Below are 15,952 nucleotides of genomic sequence, written 5' to 3' on the forward strand. Positions count from 1 at the left end.
GCATTTCCGATTTCCCTCTGCAGTAGCAGCTCTGGCCATCATGTAGTTTATCTGACCTTTGGCTATGCCACACCATGAAATCAGACACCACTAGGAGGGGGGCCAGAACAAAGCCTGGAGAGATTAATAAGAGCATTATTTGCAATGTGGCACAGGGCCATGAGTCACCGTGCAGCCAGGCTGCTGCACCTTCTGGCTACAGGAAAAGCCCAAGGTCTGCATCAAGCTTTCTGCTTACAAAAAAAAAACACCAAAAAAACCAAAACAAAATCACACCAACAAAAGCCCTACAAAAACAAACAAACAAAAAAAACCCCACCAACTTTACTTCAGTTCTTTTACACAAAAACCTCATCAAATGAATGGGAGAAGAAAAAAAACTTTAACTGGTGTGGGAGAAAATATAAAACAAAGTTAATGTGTGACTTTCATTCAAAAGAGTCTATTCTTCTCATGATTGTTTGGGGCTTTGGGGTATTAACCAATAAAGAAAAAATTCTGCTTGTTCAGCCTGATGTTAATGTTGGTGTAGTACTTTCATTAGCACAAAGATTTGCTCACATGCCCCTCTAATACCTTTCACCTTCACAGCTGTAGCATTCTAGGGTGCAAATGCAGTTCTCTATGGCAAACAGAACTTCATCTTCTGATGTCATCATGTGCAGATGGCTTGACTTGGAGAACACTAAATTCTGTGCAGGTCAGGTTCAAAGAGCTTGATGATAAAGCAATATACATGTAATTATTATTATTAAAGTTCTATACCAAGCCCAGATAATACGAAAAGGAATTAGATTTCTTATCTTTTACTGCATTTGACTGTAAAGGTTAGAGATCAGTGACATCTTGATTAGGAAACAAGAATATGAATCAAGAGATTCAAAATTAATCAAGAAGATGTGTATCACAGTGAATCAAAAATGAACAATATGAGTTGTGCTCTGTGTTAAGGAGTTCCCTGACTGTACCAAGCTCCTGCAGGAAAGCTGAGACTGGAATAAACCTCTGGGTGAGGAGCAGAGGGGACAGACCTGCTGGGAACAGGGCAGCCTCTCACAGCATGTCCAGCCAGGAGGAGCCTGTGAACAGGGCTTCCTACAACAACTGGCACAAGTGTCTCCTAGTCTGATTGTTACCAAGCATTTCAAACCAGGCATCTGCTGGAAGGGTAACACAGCAGTGAGCAGGCAATCCAGGAGCTCCTTTTACAGCACAAGTGATAATTCCATCATGTGAATGCTGGAGGGGACAGCTAGGGATTACACTCGACTTCCAGTGGTGAGCATGGTCACCGTATCAGCCTGGATTTATCTTCTGTCACCATTATTAAATTCAGGTTCCAGAACAAGGCTGGGAAGGTAAGCTACAGAATAATTACTCTGGATTTCAGAAGAAGAAACTTCAGGTTACTCACCGAGTTGCTAAATAAAATCCCTTGAGATGCAACCATGGAATGGAAATGTGCCCAGAAGTTCTGAATGATATTTAAAGACAACTTACTGAGTAGCTCAGCAAAAAATGATCCTGTTGTGCAGGAAGAAGGAATTTCAGCAGAATATTTAATTGGCTACAGAAGCATCTTCTTGATGAAACCAGATGCAAAAAGGGAACATACAAGAGACTGACATGAGGCACAGTACACATTTCCAGAAAGAACTGACCAGTGAGATTGTAACACCAGTCTGTGACAGCTGTCTAGACTGGGGGAGTCCCCAATGTCTGGAAAAAGTCTAACACCTCATGTACCTTAGAAGGCCAAGAAAGGAAATTGGGGAACTACCTGCTGATCACCATCATCTCAGTCACTAGAAGATCAGGGAGGGTGTCCATGAAGGCCATGAAGGACTAAAACTTATTTGGGAACAAGTATTATGGACTTACTTATGGCAAACTGAATTTGACTGACCAGCCTGCTTTCTAAGGTGAAATTGTTGAGTGTGTGAAGATGAAAGTGCTGGCTGTGCTGTGCCCTGTAAGGTTTTGACACCATTCCACATAATATCATTTGGAAGCTTAGAGGGTGTGGGCTAAAAAACAGGTTGGAAGAGGGACTGAAAACTGTCTGGTCATGCCTGACAGGTCATCAGCAACCAGAGGTGCACCCAGGGGGTCAGTACCAAAATCCACACTGTTCAGTATCTTCATCAGATACCCTGATGGTGACACAGCCAGATTTGCTGATGACTTAAGCTGCCTGCACTGTCAAACAGCAAAGCTCCCATGCAGAGACTCCTCTATATCCTTGAGATCTGGGCCAGCAGACACCCCATGATGTTCAACAAGGAAACATGATCTGTTCCAGGCTGGGAAGCACCTCACTGAGGAGCCATCCTGGTTGAAAGGAGTTGGGGATTACAGAGGGCATAAGGCCAGAAGTGTCGGGTTTGGAAAGGGTCCAGTAAAGCTCTGCTGAGACCATCAGAGGCCTGGAGCAACATGAGAGGGGCTGAGGGAGCTGAGCCTGTTTAATCTGATCAAGGGAAGGGTAAGGGCTGCTGGAACAGGGTGGCTATCCAGAAGGGAGTCAAATTTGTCTTCTTAGTGCTAAAAGCTATAGGAGTGGACACATGCTGAGGTCTGGACAGGACATGTCCACTGGGAGAGCAGGGTAACCCCGACACAGGCTTCCCAGAGGGCCTGTGGAACTTCTGCTCCTGAAGGTGGTTCAGGATTTAGCTGTAGTGTGGCTGACCTCATCCACTATTGGTCACAGCCCCATGTCTAGCAGGAGGTTGACCTAGATGAACTCCTTGATTCTAGAAGTAACTAAATAAAATGATAACAGTATGAAATTATAGGAAAATATAATTATAAATAAGATGAAGTGAATTCATTTCCAATTTGCAAGAAGGTAGCCGAATATGCACGATTTCTTATTTTTGCAATGCACAAAATATGTGGGACAGTGATTCCTGAGTAAGATTTTTAAAAACTCCAAAATCAGTGCAACAGTATGCAACAAGGAGGAAAGATTCTAACCCAAACAGTCAGCTTGATCATTTGCATGGGCAAACCATAATCTCTCCAATGCAGCCAAAAGCAAGCTCAGACACGTAGAAGGAGGAAAGACTCACAGCAGAAGAGAGCCCATGGTGATGAGCCAGGGCTAGGGAAAAGACAAGGATATAGGCCAAGTATGATGCAGTACTTCATGTCACCTCTGACATTGGCCTTCATGGGCTGCTCTGTTCAGGCCACCTCCTGAGCGGGACACAAATGAACAGGAGAGAGTCCAAGACGCTACAAAACACCTTACAGTGAGAGATGGAAACATTTCAGAATGATATCTTTGCAAAGGTGAACACAGTGGACAATGCTGCACTGGTCTGAAGAGACAATCCCACATTTCTCAATGACACAGGGGCAAAACTGAGTTTTGCTGCTTCTTAGTTGAAAAGAAAAGGGCCTTTATGGGCACTTTGAAGTGTTTTCTTCTATCTCCTACACAAAGGCAGAGCCCTGCAAGCCCACCAAGCCTGTGCCAAGCCCTGCGAGCCCCTGCTCCTGCCCCTGCCCCAGCACTGGGGAGCAAACTCAGTGGGCTGTGGGCATGGGCAGCAGGGACATGGTTGTACCTCTGCAGAACTCTTCTCCTGCTTCCAGGAATTTGATTTCCTGGGACATCTGCCTGTTCTATCCCCACCCAATACAAAGTTTGGTCTCCACATATTTAGACAGGGAACACAGACTCGGAATCTCTTAAAGCTTTCCCAAAGTTTGGAAGTTGAAACAGGAAACAAGCCTTAGTTATGTACACAACATATATACAAAATAAAATCAGTGGTGATTGGTGAGTAAATGCTGTTAAATTGAGTGTACGTTTGTCCCAAAAGCTGGTGTTTTCTGCAGCTATTAGGCCTGAAACATGCCTTACCTCTGGATTGTCTAGTTTTGAGGTCAGCTAGATGAGCGCTCTGGGTCTTTCCAGCCTCAGATTCTGTGGCTCTGTGGAAATTATGTGTCAGAGGGTTTTTCTCATCATAGCCAGACTGAGAGCTTGAAATCCACATGGTTACTGACAACTCCCAACTGTCAGTAAAGCTGTTTTGTAGAAAGTGTTACATGACTGATGTCTCTACAACTGCACTTTTCCAAACAGATGGGGAAAAAAAAGGCACCGGTCTCAAATCAAATTAGTCTTGATGGATTACGCAAAAAAAACTTAACACATGCTCCACATTTTGAGAAACTTCTAAATATAACATCTCCATTGAAAACACAGTATATGGCAGTGCTAAAAATACGTAAATACACATCTATAAAACTATTTTCACATTGCAAATGAGGACCACTACAAGGGGCTAGAAAAATAACATTTCTTGATGCAGGAGCCCCATGTCAGGGTTGCCACACCTTGTTTAACCTCACAGATAAGCTCATTTTCAAAAGCTTACAGTTTGACTTCTCAAGGTTTGTCTCTATGGGACATAGGGCAAAGATAAAAATGTTCCCATTGTAACTGATGTTGTAATTGCATTCAGAAATAATAAATCCATGACATTATGGAAAAAATTCAAATAACCCACAAGAGAAAATATGGTATTTAAATTGCAGCTGGAAACATACTGTAATAAAGAATTAACAGGTGAGTCTTGGTCAACACCCTGGGTATTTTCATTATAATTAGACTGGGTTTGATTTTATTTTATTATACTGGTCAAATATTTACTGTACATGTGATTTTACTCACATAAAGGCATGAGGCATCAACATTTCAGGGAAGAGATACAGCAATGTAAGAATAACACCTTAGTAGACCTGTGTACCTCCAAGTAATTGTGCTGGTTTAAATGGAGACATGCATTCAAGGGAACACACTATGTACATTCAAATAAGTTCTTGGAAATTTAGAGTTTGCAATTACTTTTAGACATTAATAAAAAAGCAGTCTCCAAGACAGAATCAGCAAAATAAAAAATGGAGAATCGATACTTGCACAAACAAAAAAGTCAGGGATTTCTTCTGAATAATTTCAAATTACACGGTAGAACAGGCCCTGAAATGTATAGCAAAAAGAGCCTATATAACAGAGGAATTATTTTCCCAGGAAAATTACATTTGGATTCATTTATAGCCATTTTGGTACTCCAAGTGATAAAAAGTAAATCACATCTCTAGGTTCTTTACTCTATGTAGAACCTGCTTTGAAGGAATGAACAATGACAGCTTCCTAATTACTATTTTGAAAGCAATTTCTAAAATAAGAAAAAGAGTCTTCAATGTAATTATCAAAGAGAATTCATATAGTTTCAGGAACAACAGCAAGAAAATTTGACTGTAGCCTCCTACCTGGTATAGGGCCAGGGAGCTGTCTTTGCTAAGACTGTGGCAGCCAGAAGAGGCTTAAGAGCCATTGCAGCCGTAGATGTTGAAAATGTTTGCATAAGGGACAATTTTGTTCCTCTTGTCAATGAGCACATGCCAGGCCATCTTATTTGGCTTGGTAAAGACCAGTGCAGCTCTGTGAGAGTGGCAGAAGAACGTTCATTTTTCCACTGAGAACACCCAGAGTTACCACTGCATGGAAAGGCACCTGCAGTTCCTGCAATAACAGAACTGTTACTGGGGGCACTGAAATAATATCAACTAGTGCCTAAGCAGTGCTTTTTTGTCCTCAGTATGTTTTACAAACATTAATTTGATTCGGCGCTGGCTCATGGCAGCTTGCAGCAGCAGCCAGATGGGGCTCACTGCCCCACCAGGCACCTCCAGGGCTTTGCAGGGACATTTGTCCCGTGGGAGGTGCTGCCTGGGAGAGGACCTTGCTCAGGCATGTGCTGAGTCAATGTGTTTCTCTGGCAGCCTGTACGGGCAGAACAATTATAGTGGCCAAAGAGTTATTTATAACTGTCCTCCTGCAGCAGGATTCTTGAGGGAGGAAGTTGGTATGGGCACTGCTATTCCATGTACACACACAGCTACACACACCACAGCCAGTGTAGAACCACTCAATGCATGCAGAGCACTCCTCTGACCTAAGTGCTGGGGTTTACTTTCCAAGGAGGTCACTCATACAGGGGGAAGAAAAAATGCAGCTCCAACCACAGTCAATCCACACCTCATGCAAAAGCCTGGAGGCCTCCCCACAAATTGCCACAACTTCTCCATGAACTCATCAGGACTGACAGCAGGGTTAAGCCTCTGACCATACAAACAAACCCTAATGCTAATGTGGCTTCACTCACTTTGGCTTGCTTTAGACTCACCTCCTCTCAGAAAATAGCCACCATGCAGCTTCTGAAGCCCATATAGGAATGGGGAGAAGGAAATTTATTTTGAAAAACTCTGGGCTCAAATTGTCACCCTGCAGGAAAGCCACCCCCACCGGATGCAGTCAAGCCTCACTCCCTGCTGGCTGCAGCCCCTCTGCTTGCTCATGTGGAACAACTTACAAAATCAGACCAGTGCCTAACCAGTTTAAGTAGTAATCTACCACAGGTGAAGATTTACTTCCACAGTATTCTTACTTTCTTGTACTCTAGAATATGGACGAACCAGGCTGAAAAATTAAAGAATCTAAAATTGCAATGGCAAATGCTCGATCTGCAAAATGTGGTGGCATGTATGGGGCCTCCACACCAGCATGCCTTCGTTATTGTCCAGGCTGGGAGCAGGTTGGCAGGAACAGAAATGGTCCTTAGGCACTCCAGAATGTGTGCTGTGAGTTTCTCTTCTTTGTTTTTTTCCAACGTGAGCGTGCAGCCTGCCTGTCTGCTGTGAGAAGTCTCTGCAGCAGAGGAGACACTGCTTCTTGCACTGAGGTTTTGCGCATTTTCTTTTCCTAGCATTTCCCTGTGCAGGGGGAAAATGTGCATTTTGCTCTTTGTGCACAGAAAATGTAAAGAAAATGGGAAAACATGATAGGGTTTTTTACTAACTCTCTCAACAAGCCAACATAATAGCAAAGAAAGACCAAAAGCAAAATCTCTGTGAGAGAGAAAACAAAGCCTGTCTCTCTTCCATTTGAATCTCAGGGTCCTGCCAGGCAGGCATGATGCTTCACACATTTAAAGATGCAAAGCACATAATAGGAGCTATATCATAGGGGAAATAAATATGTCTGCATGCATTTCAAAGAAGCTAGGCCAAGCACAACCCTTTCTCCACTGTTTTCCTTCGATACACAGATGTGGTTTTATGTGAACTACCACAATGGTAGAAGGAGGAGCTGCAAAAGAGAGACAGGTGACTGATTCAAAAATTGGGATTCAAAACCTCTTGCACACAGGCTAGAGATGTAATCTTCTGTATTGATGGCACTGAATTAAGAAGGTTTCATTCATGGTGATTCTCTATTTATTTCAGCTACGCAAACACTGGTTTGCTTTGGGGGGCTAGCAAGCAAGACTTCATAACTCCTGTGTGTCAGAGTTTGATGGCTGGTTTTTATTCCAGACCACATAAGGGATGTACTGCAGCTACCAAGGTGCCAGCGTCAAAGAACCAGCAGAGATGTTGCCCTTCAAAATTATTTTTATTCTCAGATTCATGTGCTTTATATGTATTCACGTTATATTTTTTTTTTAAAGGAAAAAAGGGGGGGGAATCCTTATCCTTAGTGGCACTAAAATTAGCAATGCCTAGAATAGATACCAAAATTGTCTTCTTCCCCATTTATTTTGCTCAGATGTGAATGACGCTGCATCAAGCACAGAAAAGGAGCATATTAGTCTCATTCTACTGGGAAAACAAGCACAATACATTGCTGAAATGTCAAGTTTCCACCATGCATTTGATAATAGATTGTGTGCTCAGTTTCTTGCATCCATTGCAGCAGCTCACTGAAGATGTGCTCTGCCCCTGCCAGCAGTAGTTGCCCTTTGGATGGAACAGCTTCAGCCAACCGGGGCTTTACCAGTCACCCTTTCAGGTGTGGCCTGGCCTGTCAGATGGTTGGGTACTTCAAAAATAGTTAATACTTCTTTTAACAACAGAATTCTACACCTGACTGATCTTTATTTATTTTATTATCCTGCAATTTTCCACCATGCACTCTTCCCACAAAGATTTTTGGCTACCGTAACAGGTGAAAGGTCACACCTGGACATCATCCATCACCGTGGCCTTTTCTCTGCCCTGCCAGGGCATGGCTGTTTGCTTTGCAGCCTGTGGTAAGCAGGTAGGAACAACTCCAGTGAGAAGGGCTGTACACTGCCAGTGCAGGTCCCCAGATGACTTCCATCATAATTTTAAGTCTCTGCATGTCACAAAATGCCCTGACATTAAGTTTCAGTCTGTTTCAAATTATGCCAAATGCACATAAATCTCATTCGAAGTGGTCATCCTCAGACACAGGCTGTGACAAGCTCAGGCTGAGGAGAGCTACATAACTAGGAAGGATTATTATATCCTAGTTATCGTTTGGGGGAAAAAAAAGGAAGGAACATACCTAGAGTACCTTTCTTCACCTCACTTACCAAAAACCAAGACTGGAAAGTATCAATGATCATACACATCTTCTCTAAAAAGTCTGGAGAGGAACTGGCTTCTAGAAATACCTTCCTTTAAGCTGCAGCCTTGTGAAACCTGCTTGTCTTCAAAATCTTACAGCAGTAGCTGAGCTCTCAAGCTGTGCTGTTGGCTGCCTGGGTTTAGACACACTGCTGCTGCAGGCTAGAAAATAAATGTGGGGTCAGTACCCGAGGGATGTGTGTGTAAGAGGAGAGGAAGGAACCTGTACCTATGAGAACTGACTTGCTTAAAGAGCTCCAGTCCCTGTTTCTCTTCTCCCAACTTGCCCCCTCCTCAAGCAGCGTGGGACGCCACATTGTGCAGAAAAATCAGTAAGAAGGAAGACTAACACACCTCCAGGCACTGGAAAGTAGTCAGTGAGTCCAGGAACAAGAAGGGCTTAAAGCAGCAGTGAGCACAGAGAGGATGTTACCAGCCTGATGGAGGAAAGAAGCACTATAAGAAAGCAAGAAAAGAAAGTGGACAAATTAGCTGAATAAATTTTCTGGTGAAAACAGCTGGATGAGCATCTCTGGAGACTAAAAACCAGAAACAGAATGGAGAGATCATCATCATCTGTCCATGTTTATAATGATGACAGATATGACAACCCATCCAATGCAAGCATTCCCATCCTGCTGTGGCACTTTCTCTTCCCAGAACAAAACTCCTTGGCAGTCGCATCAAGGACAACAAAAAATTGACATTTTACTTCTGCCTCTTGTGGTTTTACTTATTGTTTGCTATTTCTTTTTTGCTTTTGTATTTTTATTCCTTCCTGTTTTGGTGATAATCAGGAAAGAGCATTACCTGCAAAAGTGCATTGTTACCTTACAGTCTCTTTTACAAGCTGGTTCCTCTCAGAGGCTCCATAGCAGCATTTGTCCCTCATTAGGTGTCATATAAGACAGCTGCTTTAATACTCAAGTATTAAAAACTTTTCATTGTGGTGTTTCTGTAGCCCAAAGAGTTTGTATTTAGCTATGTTATTCAGTTTTGTGCTCATGCCCTCTGTTAAATCCTGATCTAGATGATTTGAGAGTATAGTCCCTCCCTTCTCCCTTCCCTCCAATACAGATATTTCCATCACACTGTAGGGAATATCCCACCAAGTACCAATTACATATCAACAGTGGGTATGAGACCCATGACAGAAGTTGTGTTCCACCTAATCTCTACACATCTCTGTATTTCACTGACCTTTGTATGAGGAGCCATATAAAATGCCTTGTCCCTCTGGAGAAAAGAGGGGGAGAAATAACTGGCGCCTAAGTACTCCCTTCAGAAGTTCAGCAAATGTGTTTTGAAGTTACAATAAATTAGTTACTGACACTCCTCTGGATGGTGGTTTCCACTCCTGAGGAGAGCTCCACTTTGCCCTGAGTACCACCCATCCACACCCCTCAGGCTGCAGGGGATGGGGAGGGCAGCCCAGGCTGTCAGCGGGCTGGCAACCTGCCCTTGCAACTCACAGCCAATAAAAGGACTTCAGAAGGGGCCCTGGGAACTGCAGACCAGGAAGTTTGCCATCCATCCTTACTAATGGCAGTAGAGTGTGAAAAATAAAGTCACTGTAGACAAGGATAAACATGGTCTCTTGGGAACAAGGCAGTGTGGCTTCTGCAGAGAGAAGCCCTGACTCACCAACCCACCACAGCCCTCAGAGTGCACCAGAAAAGACAGGGAATGAGTGCAGCAGACACAGAACTGTCCAATTCTGAAAAAACTTTTGATTAGGTTCTATAACAAAGTAATCACAACAGAGAAACTAACTCACCACATGATGAGAAGACTCTTTACAGATAGAAAATTGGAGCTGGGACATGAAGCAAATATGAGGCTCAAAAGCCACTTTTCAGGGTAGAAAACAGGCATCAACAAGATCTCCACACTGTGGGACTGATGGTGGGACTGGCTTTACTCGACATTTTCAGGGAGTACCTGAACAGGGAGCGTACAAGTCCTGAAGTTTGTATGGCACACAGTTCTTTCAGGCAAGTAACTCTGGAAGGACTTGACAAAATGGGGTGAGTTGGCAATGGCTCTATCAGCAGACACCAGCAGGCTCACACTAGGCAGTGATGAGCCTCTAATACCCCAACCCAGCCCCTGGGGTGCTGGGGACACGCAGAGAGGTCAGGCTCACCCGCTCTCTGTAGGCAGCACTGTCAGACTCAGGGCTGGATGGACCACAGTTCTGATGCAGCAGTTGATGTCTTACATTCTTAGATGTGCTTCTGCATTCCCAGACACTTCCCGCTTTCAGTGCACACTGAGATGGAGCAAATTCCCAGCCTGGCACTAAGGCTGAGATGTGAAACCCATGCAGTCCAATTGCTGCAGTCCCCAAAGCCAGTACTGCCTATTCCGTCCATGTTTTCCTGTAGCTGCCCAGCTGGCAGGCTGACCTGCCAGGCACACTAAATATAAACCCTCCAAGGACCACAGAACAGTTAGAGAAGGAAACAGACCTTGCAGCTGTGCCTTGCACGCGTGCATTCTCTCACTTCCTCCTTCCCCACTATCAGACCTTGCAGAGTGAAGCTCTGCTCAAAACCGACAGGCCCTTGACTGGAGATCCCAGCTTTCACCTTCTCACCGTTCCCTGGATTTCTCGGGGCTTTGGTGAGCACACTTTTAATGTCCAGGATGACTCACCCCCCATTTTCCTGCTCAGCCCGCCGGGGCAGGAATGCCGGTCCCTGGCCGGGGCGGGCGGCGCTGTCGGCGGGCAGCGGCTGCCGGGGCTGTGCCTGCGGAGCTGCTGGGGCAGCCGCTCAACCAGAGCCACGCTCTTGGCAGCCAGCTCGGCCTGAGCCAGTTCCAAAGCCCAGCCTGCCTCCTGCCAGGCCAGTGCTCTCTGAGCCCCCGCAGCAGGTGCCGGTGTCCGAAGCACCTCCAGGAAAGGAGCCGCGCTCCGGCTGCGCGCTGAGCTCCGGCGAGGGACTCGGGGCTGGGAAACCGCATCAGGGAAGGGAGATGTGGCAGCTTGTGCACCCTGCCAGCCCTCCGTGCTGTGTGCCTCCTGCACGGATAGGTAAAGGTGAATTCTCTGTCTCTCCCACTTCCTCCCTCTTCCCCGGTTGTTTGGGCTGGACTCTGAAGCCTTCCCTGCATGGCGTCCCCTTTTCCAATGCCTGGCTCCGTGATCTCGGGGGCTCTTGAGATGACTTTACCGAGGGAGGACTGACGAGCCCAGCCCGAAGAGAGATTTCTGCTACCACTTAGAGGAGCGGCATCCCAGCTCCCCTCCCCCAGCCCCTTCAACACCACCCACACAGCAATCCATCAGCATCACCCTCGGAGCATCTGGGGGCAACATGTAATTAGGAATGATGCTGTCTGCCATTTATAGACATACTACTGCAAGGAAAGGCTGGTGAAAGTAATACCCAGCGACAGACATACCTTAGAGCGTGCATCGAACATTAATGGGGAGAAGTAACGGAAAGGTGGAGGAAAGAGAGAGAAGGATGAAAGCAGCAGTGTCCTCCCCACAGCTTTAAACCAAAGCAATCATTAAAATATCCTCTCAGTGTGGCTGTGATGTAATTTCTGATAAAAGTTTATTTGAAGAAATAAATCAATTCTGTAAAATAGGAACATCCTCTTGCTGGGGAAGTAGAGCTGCATTTGCTCTGTGATCCCTTTACTCAGATACAATCCAGCAGAAACTGTGCAGGCATCCACATGCTGCATTGCCTATGCAAGGACATCATGGGGCCCATGGTGCTTTTCTCTCAAAGTCTTTTACTGCAAGAGATCTTATTTGATATTTACCTGACAGCTGATACTGAGTGTCTCATCTCAGGCATGCCTGCCCCTCAGTTTGTGATTGTTTCTTTTCAATTATTTCCTATTTTGAATCTCCGTCTTAATTTTTTTAAAAGTATTTAAAAACTTGGTTGTGCTTGTCACGACACTGTAAGTATTTAATATGCAGGCTGTGTGTTCACTCTGGAGCACACATCAGCCTATTGTCACAGCAAAAAACATCTGTTTGTGAGATGCTGTAACAATTCTGCCAACACTCAGTAACTAGCTCTGGATAAAGCAAAGTCAAACAAAAGGAGTGTGAACTATGACAAGCAGTGTGTGGAGTGGTAATTCAGAAGGGCTGAAGGAGATGTGAAAAGTAATTAGCAAAATAAACAAAAACAGGGGACAAATTATTTAAGTGCATCATGACTTGGAATCAAGGAACAGAGGGAGTACGTGAGGACTGGGAAAATATTGAAGTGAGCTAAAGTTGAGATTCCTGCATTTGTCCCACAGAAAAGAAATCATGTGGGAGATATGTGCATCACTGAATTTCAGTTAAAGAAAAAAATAGAGAAGAGGTGAAGGAAATCCAGAAGACAGTGACTGAACCACTATCTCTCTCAGTAGGAGAAAGGGAAGGAAGCAAAGGGACCAGCTGCCCACTTAGGGTACAGCAGCATGGCAACAGACAACAGCAAAAACCTGACTTCTGTGCTTTTGGGGCTATGGCAAAACTTCTAATGTAGAAGTTTTTCAATTGCAGTATGAAGCCAGACCAATTCCCTCCATTGCTTTGTTTTGTACTTGGTTTGCTCATCTGCAGCAGTAGAACTGGTGGCAGTTAAACAGGATGGAATTTATATCAGGCTTAGGAATTGTACTTGCTGCCTACGGTTTCCCTGCAGAACAGCTTCAGATTACACCACACTTGTGTGAAGTTGCAGAGTTTTGTCATCCAACTATCCCACCAGTCCAGAGCACATCATGGGAGCTGCACCACTGTCATCTGACTGCCATATGCCCCAGCCCAGAGCGTTCCCTCAGTGCGCAGTCACCCTCAGATCAACAAAAGCTTTTGCCTGGCTGAGGGTTTTCAGGACCAGCTGCCCAGACAAGTAGGATGGCCTGTCTGCACCATTAGCTAACTAACAACCATCTTTTATCTATTCTTCATGTGTTTATCACCACAGGATTCCAACACCACCAGCACCACATTTCATTCATCTGCTACAGATTGGAATGAACATTCAGCTGAAGTTTTATTAACTTACTTGTGAATTTTCACAACTTACCTTTTAGTTTTGTGGATTTTTGCAGTTCCTTCATTAGCTATTGCTTAAGGGTTTTCACACTATGATCCTGATAGGTGACTTAACTCTGTATAAAATATGTCTAGCTCTGTTGGACTGCTCACATAGAGGGGAAGGAAGAGGTATATCCTTCTTTCAACATTCAAATAATATTCATTGAGATTACAGAAGATTACTTGTGGCCTCAGAGAAGAAGAAAAAAATCCAGATTTTAGATTGCTTTTATAGTTCTGTGTGCTTCCTTTAGGTGTGCAATGATGTAGCTCTGTCTATTTTCACACAGAAGGAATCCAGCTGAGAGCATGTTTTATTATAGCTCCAGATGATGTTCAAGGGGATGAAAAACTCATTTTTCTCAGGTGGTCAGAGAACAATTCCCAGTAAACTGACATTCTTTCCTCTCTAATCTGAATTCTGCAGAGGAATCCAAGTTGTTTGTAAGCCATTTCAAAGATGTTTCAGAAAAAAAAAAGGATGGTCCTGGACTTTTTTACATTTTCAATTACTTTTCAATCTCTTAAGAACAGTCATTTAGGTCAGAGTAGTTAAACTGCTATAAAACAGCTGCTAAAGCAGTGTTCTATTGTAAATTAAATGGCAATTTTACCAAACATTCCCATTGCACGACTACACTAGAATAAACACAAATCTGGATTTTAAAAAACACTTAGGAGGGGGAGGGCTAGGCCTAAAGTAGTCATTCATGACCTTGTGATAATTCGAGTCCATGGCAAAAAAATTAACAGATTTGCTTACTAGTAGGTCATGCCTGATATTAAAAAAAAAAAATACAAAAATAAGGGGAGGTGGTCCAAACTGGAGCTCCACACTTCAGAGGGAAAACCAAATTTCTGCTCTTGCTGTTGGTCAGGGTGATACATCACAGGCATAGCTATAGCTTCTGAAATGGCAGCTTCTTAAAACATTGTCATCAAACAGTTCCTTTGCTTCAGTTCAGCCAAGGGAATTATCCCAGGAAAATGAGTTATGGTCAGCTACACATTGATGGCACTGATGAACCAGCACGCAGCACTCATGGCAGTTTTCAGCTTCAAAGCATTATGAACATCACCCCTGGGACATCCTGAGGAGCTGGAAGTCCTCACTGTGCCAGAGCCAGCTAGGTCAGGTGGGGGCACTGATGCCCAGTGGAGATGGGATGGAGGCAGGGAGAGGAATCTGTAATCTCTCAACCCTGTAGCCATATGCTCTGGGTGTGGTACCTCTGTCCAAGGCTGGGTGGGGTCTTGACCCATGCAATTAAGGACAGAGCAGTTTCAGTTCCACCCACTAGCTGTGACAGCATACAAGCAGCACTAGCACAAGGCCCACCCTCCTTGAACCCTCTTCAGCCTTCCCCTGCCAAATTTCCCTGTCTCTTGTGTGCTCCAGGACCTTGTAGCCTTTATAGATAAGCTGGTACAGGATTTGCTCTGGAGTGACTGAAAGCAAGAAAGTTTCATATTGTTAAACTGCTTATAAATCGCTTAAATTATCCTCCTTTCCATTTCCATAAAATAAAAATGTCTGTATGAATCATGATCTAATGCTTGGCTGGCATGAGCAGCGCTGCCACGGTGTCACTGAAGCAATCACCTGTCCCCAGAGCAGGAGGCAGAGCCCTGTGACCAAACCTGGGGACAGCTACAGCAAGGAGGTGTTAGCCATGAAAGGAGATGGGGAACTTGAAGCCACCTTGGCATCCATTTCCCAGAGCAGGTAAGAGCTGTGACCCCTGCATGGTACTGATTCCTCCAACCTCCCTTTCCATCTCATGCTCTGCATGGCTGCAGGGTATGTTTCCAACACAGAGCATGAGCCATTCCCCAGTTCTAGAAAGATTTTCCTACCATTCCCTCATTTGAAGCACTGTTGGAGAACAGAGTGGAGAAGTAATTTTCTTGCTTCTGCTTTGCTTCCAGTAAAAAGCAGAGCTGTTCAGAGCACAGGTGATGAAGATCCAGTGTCTGATTCTCACTGCAATGGAAATCAGATGTGTGCTGCTGTTCTGGATGGAAATTAGTACCATAACGCTGGCATTTGTGAGCAGAGGAGCTGCCCAGCAGCCCCTAAAGATGCTTTACAGAGGCAAGTCTTGTGAAAGCAGACAGATGTAATTTTGATTACATTTTGGTTAACTATGCTTGCAAGGTGTGTACATATGTCTATACAGGGAGGAGTTACATAAAGACCAGGGCAGAGTACAAATAGGAGCTGTTATTTCCAAATTTTACACATTACCTGAGTCACAAAATATTAACTGCACCCAACCCAGTGAACTCCCTTCCCTCTTTGTTCATATTCACTCTAGTATATCCATCATTTTTGATTCTCTGCTGATTTCCATTGTTGGGGCTTATTTTCTGTGACTTGAGAACCTGAAATTACACTATATATCTTTGTAGTTCATTGAACTAACCAGCATTTAT

The sequence above is a fragment of the Camarhynchus parvulus genome, chromosome 2, assembly GCF_901933205.1.
Source record: "Camarhynchus parvulus chromosome 2, STF_HiC, whole genome shotgun sequence".
Taxonomy (NCBI): Eukaryota; Metazoa; Chordata; class Aves; order Passeriformes; family Thraupidae; genus Camarhynchus; species Camarhynchus parvulus.